Source organism: Petaurus breviceps, unplaced genomic scaffold (genome assembly GCF_028583685.1).
Source record: "Petaurus breviceps papuanus isolate PSGF00001 unplaced genomic scaffold, PetGlider_PUasm1.0 173, whole genome shotgun sequence".
NCBI classification, from domain to species: Eukaryota; Metazoa; Chordata; class Mammalia; order Diprotodontia; family Petauridae; genus Petaurus; species Petaurus breviceps.
In genome coordinates this window covers 38,503,946-38,514,826 of record NW_027185759.1, presented here as the reverse complement: position 1 = coordinate 38,514,826, position 10,881 = coordinate 38,503,946, and the positions used below count along the sequence as shown (strand labels likewise).

Below are 10,881 nucleotides of genomic sequence, written 5' to 3'. Positions count from 1 at the left end.
ACACACACACACACACACACACACACACACACACACACACACACACAAAACCAGTACTTTTAAAAAATAGTAATAAAACATAGATTGGGTATCCATCAATTATGGAACAAGTTATAAGATATGAATACAATAGAACTTTTATTATTCCTAAAGTGATAATGAATATGAGGAATTCAGAGAAACTTGGGAAGATGTGTATGAATAGATGAAGAAAGAAGTAAACAGAATGAAAAGACCAATTTATGCAATAACCACAATAAGATAAAGGAAAACAACCCTGAAAGACAGAATTCAGATCAATGCAATAATAATTCTTAACTCCAGAGAGAAAAAGAAGATGCCAAATGAGGTGCCTATTGTCAGACAGAGCCAATGTATTGGCTTATTTTAAGCTGCACTTCTTGGACGTAGGGGAATGTTCTATGGAGCTAGGTGGTGACAACAGATATTTTGAAAAAGCATCAATAAATAATTTTTAAAGTTTCCCAAAGATAATGGCTGATACAACTTTTTTTCAAATTTTCAGAAATGGGAAACACACTAGTGCATTGAAAATAAATTACTCCACATAAAAGCAAGTCAAAAGTGTTCAGCTCATAGTGGGTTACCTAATCTCTAGCATTAGAATGAGGTGACAGCATATTTTACAGTAATAGCTGATATCTACATAGCACTTTACTCCCATTATCTCATTTGAACCTCTCATAAACTTGGTGAGGTCAATATTACTGATGTTACTATCTCCATTTTAGCTGAGACAGTACGGTTGAATAACTTGCCCATGGTCACACACAAGGTAGTGTCAAAGATGAAATCTGAACCAGGTCTTTACAGCTTTGAATCTAGTGCTCTATCCATGACACCAGCTATGGTAATAATTACTATTGGATATCCATATATGGGAATGAGTTCCCACAAGACCTGAAAAATTCCAATGGATATCCAGTATAAGTGTTTCTCAAACTCCATTTCAGTTAACCGAAAGGCTACTTACTTTCTCTCTCGGTTGCTACAACTTTGAAACTCTGCCAGAACAAATGGGTAAAATGATGAGATTACAATGAAAAATTCAGTAATTTAATTATTAAGTTGTAAAAATAAAAGCAGAGATAATATGTTAATAGCCCAAAAGACTCATACATGCACTCCTGGAAACCTTCCACCAACCATTAAACCAAAAGATTTTTTACTGGTCACTACTCCCCTAAATGGTTTGCCTTAACTATTAGAATGGAAGTTCCTTGAGGATAGGGACCAGCTTGTTCATTTATCTCTATTCTCAGATATTAGTGTACTCCTTAGTACATAAATGTCTTCAGCAATAAATTCATTCATCTGTGGTGTACAGACCATTCCTTGAGAAATTCACTGTTAAAGAATCTATCATAGCAATAACAAACACCATATTTGTTTCCTTTCTAAGCTCCAGCTGACCTATAAAAATTCTTTATTTTATGTAAGATATTTTTATGTATTCCTTATTTTTTGTAAGAAATTTGAGCTTCATTATTTTTAAGCATTATCCTTGTAGTAAGCCTGTATCAGTGGTTCACATGAAGGCAGTATACAGATTTCTTATATATCTTCCCCCAACCCTTCACAAAGGGGAATTTTGATTCCTGTCAGAAGGGGAAGCAGGAAGTTCAATGACCATTGAGTAGCCACTCTGGTCTCCTAAAAGAGAGAGGGTCTGGAATAGAATTATGTTTATCTGTTCCTTTAAATGTTATTAGTCTAGGGCATATAATTTTAAGGTTCAAGCTCACTCATAAGGCAAAAGGAGGGTGGGAGTCCCCAAAGCTTGACATCTTTCTTACCAAATATTAGTCTGTCTGTCTGTCTGTCTGTCTGTCTGTCTCTCTCTCTCTCTATATATATGTATGTATGTATTTATATATACACATATGCATACATATGTACATCATGTGTGTTGTGTGTATATGTATGTATATACATATATACACATGTGTGTATAGATTGTGTATGTATATGTATATATGCATGTGTGTGTATCAAAGAAATCCTTTTATCTAAGTCAATTGCAAAACAGAAATTAGAGAAATTATTCATAGGAGAATATAAACTAGATGATACAGCACGAAAGATCACTCTCAACGGGAATGAGGGAACTCATGTCAACCAAGAGGGAGAAAGTCCTCAGACTCTTACCAAAGGGGAAATTCCCTGAAGTCTTTAGTGTTGCAAACTGTGAATAGGAGCATGATAGAGACTGCCAGCTCCTCTTGTGCCTGCTTCTTCCCAGAACTTCTTTTCTCCCTTCAGTGACCTGAAGAGAGGGTGACTGCACGTGGGTTTTCCTTTCTGAAGCTGGGAGCCAAGAAGCATTCAAAGACACAGAAGAGAGCAAAGAAATGGAAGAGATTTAATCTCTCTTTTGTTCTTGCCAATGGCATTCCACCCCTCATGTAGATCCAGGGCAATGATTTCCACTAATGAGGAGAGAGTATCATAGGACTTCAGGGGCTTGGGGTACATCCTTATGAGGCAAAAATATGAGACTTGCTTTTCTCTCCTCTTTTCAACACACATTTCCCAAATAACAAAATACTGGCATCGTTTCCCCAAAGTATGAGAAAAATAACAGGAATGATGAGGCTTGCTGACTTATGCACAAAGGCTTCATGTGCAGTAGGATAGCACTGATCCAGTGGTTGGAAAGAGCTGGATTCGAATTCTTCCTCTGACATACGTTAACTATGCGATGATGGAAAAATCATTTCATTTTTTTGAGCCTCATTGTTTTCATCTGTAAAACACCACAGGTCAAATATGCCCCCATCTCTATGAGTTGATATAAGGATAACATCAGATAATGTATGATAAGCTCTTTGGAAAAAAAAAATTAGAACATTTTCTAGAAACATCAACTCTTACTATGCTGAGGGAGTGGAGGGAGGATTCCACGTCTCATGATGGGGTCTGTTTCCAATGTGACATAAAATTTCCACAGGACAATGGATCTTAAGATCCTAGGTTTAGAGCTGGGGTGATTCCAGAGACTTTCTAGTCCAACCTCTTTGTTTTACAAATGAGGAAACTGAGGCACGAGTCACTGGCAAAGTGACTTGTCCAGAGCTTTAGCTGATTGTCAACATCTCTTCCAGGCAAACTAGATGAAATCACTCCCTCTTCTTCCATCTTACCCCTCCCCACTTTGATACATGTACTTCTATCCTATTCTCTCCCCTTGGTTTTTCATCACACATAGATTCTGAACAGGGAGTGAGCTGGCTTTATTAAAAAAAAAAAAATACCACAGAACAAAACAACATTTCTTAAGGTTTAGGAGGACCCACAGTGACAAGACAAAATGAATGGCAGTTATCTTACATAGAATGCCTCTCTTCCCTTACAAGGTGAGGAGTTGAGCATAAATCTCCAACATTTTGCTGTCTGAACATACTTCCTGACTGAAGGAAACGACTTGGATGCTTAGTTAAGACCCTTGACCAAGAGAGTTTATTTTAGCCGTGTCCAAGACCCAGTAATAATAGACCTTTGTCATTCCATTGCCTTGTTCTTTGTTTTAGAATAGAGGAGAAATGAAGATGATTTTCAATGGTATTCTCTGCTCTCACATAGGCTTTTCTTCACCTGTATCCTGAAGGCTCCAGCCAATCTCCCAACATCTTGGGAAAAGTTTTTCACACTTGTGCTCCACTCTAATTCATGGCAAGCAGCCATTTAAGTCATTGTTGATCCCACTGCATCTCATAACGCCCATCATTCAACTGTTTCCCCATTTCCACACCTGTAAATGTTTCTGAGTATAGAAGGAGTGACCTGTGATTGGTTTTGAATTGCTTCTATTCTACCACTGAACAATTCTAGGTGGACAGAAGTGTATCATTTGGCATTTACATGACATTTTTACATGCATTTTTTCTGAATTATTGTACCTTAAGATTTTAAAAATCCCATTTTTTTAAATATGAAAGAATGAAGACAACTTTGGGTTCATTGAACAGGTCAGTCTCATTACAGACACATCTCCCCTTGGAAAACGTGGCTCACAATTATCTTTTGAGTTTAGAATGCCCTCTGGGATGAGATAACATCTGCCTATGCTACCTAGAGGCCTACATAAACCTAGAAAGCTAGAGATTTCTAACTTCTGACACTATAAACCCAACGATATTGTAATATATAAGGAAATGGTGAGAGAGACTTGTACAATCTCAGGCTGTTAAAACTGCGAGGAAGTTTAGGGAGCTTTCATTTCATGGATAAAGAAATGGGAGTGCCTCAGAGGTTAACTGATCATATAGAGACTAGAGTCACAAAATTCCTCTAATGACTGTCCTCTGTGCCAGGTTTAAAGCCCCCAAAATCTTGATTTTAAAGGGCATCACAGTGTAGTGGCAAGAGTGCTAAATTTAACATCAGAAGCCCTGGGTTTGAATCCTGCCTCTGACCCTTGTTGTGAGACTTTCTCACCTTGGTGGGCACCATGTTTCTCTTTGGAAAAATGAGGGAATTAGACCAGAGGGCCTCTGAGATATCATCCAGCCCTAGATCTATAAGTTACTAAAAAGAACTGCGGAGCCTTAGTTTCCTCCTTTAAAAAATCCAATTCAAGAAGCATTTCTTAAAGCACCAGGCACTGTGTTTTTTTACTGGACCTACAAAGACAAAAATGGCAACAGTCTCTGCCCTCAGTGAGATTATACTCTAGGTTGAAGGAACCACAAAATGAATGCAGAATGAATCCAAAGATCCAAAGTCATATGCAGACATGAAAAGCACCAACAGCTGGGGAAATCAGGAAAGGTACCTCAGTAACACCATGTGATTAGAGCTTTGAAGGAAATTAGTGATTCGAAAACAAGGGGGATCAGGGAGGTGATTCTGGGCATGAGGCTAGAGCTTGCACAAAGGTACACAGGCAAGGGATGGAGCATGCTGCTTGGGGAACAGCAAGCAGGTCAGTCTGACTGGAATGAAAAATGGGGAGGAAGGTATAATATTGGGCTTCACAGGGTTGTTCAGAGGAAAAGTGCTTTGCAAACTTGAAATCCTCAAACAAGCGTGTTAGTCTACTAAGGCTGACTTTAAGGCTGAGCCAAGGGTGTGACCCTAGCCAGAGGCAGAGGCAGGTTGAGTGTAAGACTGGGAGAGATTTTAAAATACATGTAAAAACTCATTCTGGTTCCCCAGTTGCACAATTGGGAGCATTTTAAAATACCTCCCCCCTCCCCCATCCATGCTAGGAGGTGGGAGTGAACTATTTGGAATGCAAGGGAGGAAACTGCCGTAGCAGCTTATACTTTACAAAGAGCATGCATATATTATCTCATCACAATAGCCCTGGGAAGCAAATAGTACAGAATCCCAGAATTTGAGTTGGAAGGGACATCTGTGGCCATCTACTCCAACCTGTACCTAAATGAAAATTCCCATTATGACCACTCTCTGTGGAGTGACCATCTGACCTTGACTTACTCTGGTAAGATTATCATACCTATTTTACAGATCAGGAAGTTGAGGCATCATGAAGGTAAACTCAGGGTGACACACCTATCTGAAGTGAGATTTGTACCCATGCCTTCCTCAGTCTGCCTTGCACTCTGTCCATTACATCATACTGTTTTGTGTGTAAAGATGATGCCAAATGCTGAGAATGCCATTCTTTCTTAAGTTCTATATTGTCAAGGCATGGGCTCTGGCTGCATTGTTCTCTTCTACAAAGAGCTTTCAAATATTTCAGATGTCACTTTTAAGCAGTAATTACTTCAGAGAGCTACTACTCTCTTTTCCCCTTTCAGGTCCTTTGCCATATCTGGCAAATAGATAAAGTCATCCTTCAACATTTTAATGGGAATGTATCTTTGACCTAAACGTGATTAAACTCAGACTGACAAAAGCATTGACACAATTTTCCCAAGTCAGTGGGGAAATCATATAGTAAGCATGAAAAATAGAGATTCTGGGCAAATCTGTGAAAGAATGAAATATTCCATTGTATTTAGGGCAAAGATGAAAACTGGAGGAAAAAACCAGGGTAAACAATTTGAGGGACCCAAGAGACACCAGCCAAGCATAGGAGGTGATATTATTAAAGAAGGATTAGTGCAGAAGATAAACTGACTAGGAGTGAGCCAAGGGGATTCTAGGGGTCCCAACCAAGACCATCCATTCTTTGGAATTATTTTGTGTATTCCTGTCTATGTGCACATTGCATCCTTCCAGTAGAAAGGATAGGTAGAATATAAGATAGAATCTTTTAGAATGTAAGCCTCTTGAGGGCAGGCAGGGTTTTTGTTTTTGTCTTATTGCCAGCCAAGGGCACAGTGTTCAGGACATAGTATTTAATAAATGTTTCCTAGCTGACAGATGAATTGAAAATAAGCTCCTTGAGACCAGGGCTTGTTTCATTTTGGTCTTCATAAATGTTAACACTATAATCTTGATTACAAACTTTAAAATTTGTAAAGCATTTTATACATGTCATCTTGTTTAATTGTTTAAACTGAGGCTAAGAAAGGGCCAGCTAGCTACAGGGCAGCTGTGCCAAACCTGGAGTCAGGAAGACTCATCTCCCTAAATTCAAATCTAGCCTCAGCGATTTTAGTAGCTGTGTGACCCCAGGCAAGTCACTTAGCCCTGTTTGCCTCAGTTTCCTCATCTGTAAAATGATCTGGAGAAGGAAATTGCAAACTTTTTCAGTATCTTTGCCAAGAAAACGTTAAATGGGGTCACAAAGAATCAGACATAATTGAAAATGACCAAACAACAACAAAAAAGAAAGGATAAGGGAGCCACACCTCAGCAAAGATTCAAACTCACCCTTCTTGACTTGAAAATCCAGAACCCTACACATTGTACTATTCTGCTTCTCATATCCCTAACATTAGTGGTTGTGTCTGACACATAGTAAGTGCTTAATAAATATCTTGACTCCAAAGGGCTAAGATAAACATATAATCATGGTCTGGTAGGATAATGAATTTGGAGTCAAAGGAGCTGGATTCAAATCCCTCCTCTGACTCTTTCTAGCCATGCAACTCAGCTGATCAATTTCTTCATTCACTAAAGCAGAAGAATAATATCTGCAATCCTACTTCACAAGGCTCATATGAGATAATGCATGCAAGGCATTTTATAAAGAATAAAATTAAACATCATTAACAGATATGAGTTAGTGTGATTTTTCCTGATGCACAATCTTTGTCAGTAATATCCTTGGACCTTCCCCAATACATAGTAAGGTTAAATAGATATTGCTGCTGGGTGATGAAAGGAAGATGGAGAGAGTTGTGTGGGTTACTTAGACTAGCGAACAAGTATTTCGACCATGTTTCTGGATAGTGCATGGTTTTCCAAAGGACGTGCTTATGTCTAGACAAGAGAGACAATATAGCAACGTGGGAGCATGCTATAGTTGGAGACAAGAAGATGTTCCTCGGATACCATGGGTCTCTACCTCAGTTTCCTCATCTCTAAAATGGGATACTAACACCTAGAAGGTTATTGTGGGGCTCAAACAGGATCGTCTATATAAAATCTTTTTGCATAGGTTTAAAGCACCCTGTCATCCACATCAGCCGTTACTGTTAAACACATGCTTTAGATGGTGCCTTCCTATTCTTCTATGTTTGCCAAAGCCTGTGGGTGAACATCAACTATTCCACTGCTTAACTGAATGTGGTTTCCATGCCTTGCTCACAAGGCAAAAGTGGCTTGCATCCAGCCCTCACGCAGGTCTGGAGCCCAGTTCTTTGTCTTCCAGCAGCCAAACATCTATTTCCTATGAAGCCAGTTAGTTAATTAGGGGAAAGCAAAACCTCTCTTCAGGGCCATGAGTCCAGTCTCACGGCTCCTGAGCATAAATCAGCTAGTGAGTCACTCAAGTCTTCTTGCCTGGGTACATTTCTGTCTGCAAGGCCAGATTTAGCCTAAAGCAATTAGGTGCCCATTTGGATGCTTCCAGATGTCCTCCCCATGTGAGAGCTGAAAGCATGGCCATTTCACACATTTACGTATGGGTTTTCTGCTTTTCAAACAGGCCTGTCCTGACTGAACGTGTTTGGAAAGACCAGAATCATGCTGGATGGCAGAACTCCCAAGCCAGGCTTCTGGTTAACTGCTCCAATTACTGCCTAATGGGTCTGTCTTGTCAGAGCACAACTGGCTCATGAAGCCTCCCACTTCTCAGGCAGGAGCCAACAGCACAGAGAGAAGAACTGAAAATGAAGCAGGATATGGTGCCACCACCAACGGTAGAGTTACCCAACCGGGTGAGCCTTGCCAGCTCTGGTCTGAATGGTGCCCTGGAGTCATGAAGATGTGGGCTTAACAATTTCATATTCAAACCAAGTCATGTGGAGAGCCTGCGTGAGTAATGTGGAAGTGAGCATGTGCGTGGCCTGGGAGGTACCAGAACCAGGAGTGCTTTCTGATACAGATCTTGCTACCATGGTGTGGAACATTTGTACAACTCTCTCTCGTTCTAGAAAAAAAGAAAGAAAAACCAAGTAGTAAACATGCCTTTGAAATCCTTTGCCAAAAGTAGGAGGAAATCCTTAAAAAGATTCCAGGCACTGGAGTGTGGCTTATGCACTTGAGGGAGTGTTAAACTTTGGTGCCAGTTGCTTGTGGAAAACAATGCTTCTCCATAAGTGAAGTCAGAGAGAGAACTGGGGAAATGGAGATATGTCCCGGGGCACTAATATGGACTAATATTTCCTGCCCCCAGAAAACTATTGTAATAGGGGTCTGTTGAATGCATACAGTACCCCCGATGGTATCTCCATGTAGTCCTACATAGCTACTTCTAGGACAATCATGACAATGCACAAGAGAATAGACTGTGGAGCAGACATTTTGTTGCTAATCTCAGTAGTCTAATGACATGTTGAAGAAGATGCTATTTGATTCAGTCTAGAAGCATTCAAAAAGACCTATCAGCTTCAGTTATGTTCTCTTGGCTTCATTTGTTTCTAGAAGATTTTGGTGACTCCTTCACTCATTGACATTCAGTGAAGCAAGTAGAGTCTCTGACTTCAGGAGTTTTGAAAGGCTGGGAAACAAAGAGATCAAAGGAAAAGGATCTATCTGTACAAAAATATTTATAGCAGCTCTTTTTGTGGTAGCAAAGAATTGGAAATTGAGATGCCCATCATTCAGGGAATGGATGAACAAGTTGTGGTATATGATTGTGATGGAATACTACTGTGCTTCAAGAAATGAGGAAGAGAACCTTTTCAGAAAAACATCAAAAGACCTATGTAGACTGATGCAAAGTGAAGTGAGCAGACCAGGAGATCAACATACAAAGTAATAGCAATATTGTAATGATGACTAGCTGTGAAAGACAGCTACTCTGATCAATACCATGATACAAGACAATTCCAAAGGATTCATGATGAAAAATGCTATCAACTTCCAGAGATAGAACTAATGAGCTCTGACTGCAAAATGAAGTATAATTTCCTCCTTTTGTATATTTTTGCAACATGGCTAAAATAGAAATATGTTTTGTGTTATTTCACATCCATAATTATATAATATTGCTTGCCTTCTCATCTGGGGGTGGAGAGGGAAAGAGGGAGAAAATTTGAAACTCAATTTTTTTTTGGTTTTTTTTGTTTTTGCTTTTTGGAAGGGGGAAGGTAGGGCAATTGGGGTTAAGTGACTTGCCCAAAGTCACATGGCTAGTTTTTGTGTTAAGTGTCTGAGGCTGGATTTGAATTCAGGTCCTCCTGACTCCAGGGCTGGTGTTCTATTCACTGCGCCACCTAACCGCCCCAAAATTCAATATTTTTAAAATTAAAAATAAATAATATTTTTTAAAGTTATTGTGATATGTAGAAATCAATAAAATATTTTTTAAAGTGAAGTTAGGAGAGCAAATCATAGGAATATAGCAGTCAGAACTCAAACTGATATAAGTCAACTCTGCATAAATGCATTAAGACATCTTTGGATTTGACATGCTGTGAAAGCTGAAACAAGAATTTATCTGGCAGAGATTGTGCCTTTCAATGTGAACTTGGTGGGACTATTGCTATGTAGGAACAAAACTAAATTAAGCCTACTCCACCTTCAACCCCCAGGGAGACTGAGGTGGTGTAGGGGAAAGAATGCCCTGCAGATGTTGGAAGATTTTTTTGCAGGTTTGTTCTGGCTGTGTCTTTGAAGTAAATATCCTTTCATAAAAGCTAATTATTGTTAAGTGATTAAATGGAATTCTGGTGCTAGTCGTTACCTTCCTAGCAATGAGTGTAACCCGTCTAGTGGAGGCTCAAGCCTATGTCAGTAGAGAAAAACAGCATCCCAAGCCCTTCAGAGCAGCCAGGAACTCAGAGGGAAGATGCCAGCCTCCTTGTCTACTGACCCTCCTAGCCTAAGACCCTCCAGAGATGCAGAGCTCAGCTAACCCCAGAGGCTTTTCTGAGGCACATTGTCTCCCTTTGGGCAAAATTGGACCTATAAAGCAACTGTTCTTTGAGTTACTTTCTCTTAGCCCTCATGCTTCTGGACTTTTCAGTAGCGTCTAACACTGTTGATCTCCCTTTCCTCCTGGATAGTTTCTGTTTTCTAGTTTTTCTGAACACTTAACATTACTCTTTCCTAGTTCTCAGACCTCAATTTCCTTTGCCAGATTCCATTTCAAGGCTACTAACAATAAGTATCTCCCAAGACTATGTCCTATGATCTTTTTTTCCCCTTTAAACCAGGGGTGGGGAACCTGCTCTAAATTATTTCAGTTGATAATCTCATTCATTGCCATAAGTCCAATTCTCTTTTCTATTTAGATTATTCCTAGAGCAGCTTTTATATCCAGTCCTCTTCTCTTTCCTGAAGTCCACCATTACCAGGTGACTTTTGGAAATCTCAAACTCTAGATGTGCTATTTAA

At 39.6% G+C, this 10,881-nt stretch overlaps 1 long non-coding RNA gene across 1 annotated transcript; it reads left to right on the top strand.

Annotated features, from left to right (window-relative positions):
- Positions 1-5,326: 5,326 nt before the first annotated feature.
- On the top strand, positions 5,327-10,180 carry LOC138157901 (uncharacterized). The gene is made up of 2 exons (XR_011167497.1): positions 5,327-5,467; positions 8,027-10,180. It is a non-coding gene; the product is annotated as an uncharacterized lncRNA (long non-coding RNA).
- Positions 10,181-10,881: the final 701 nt, after the last annotated feature.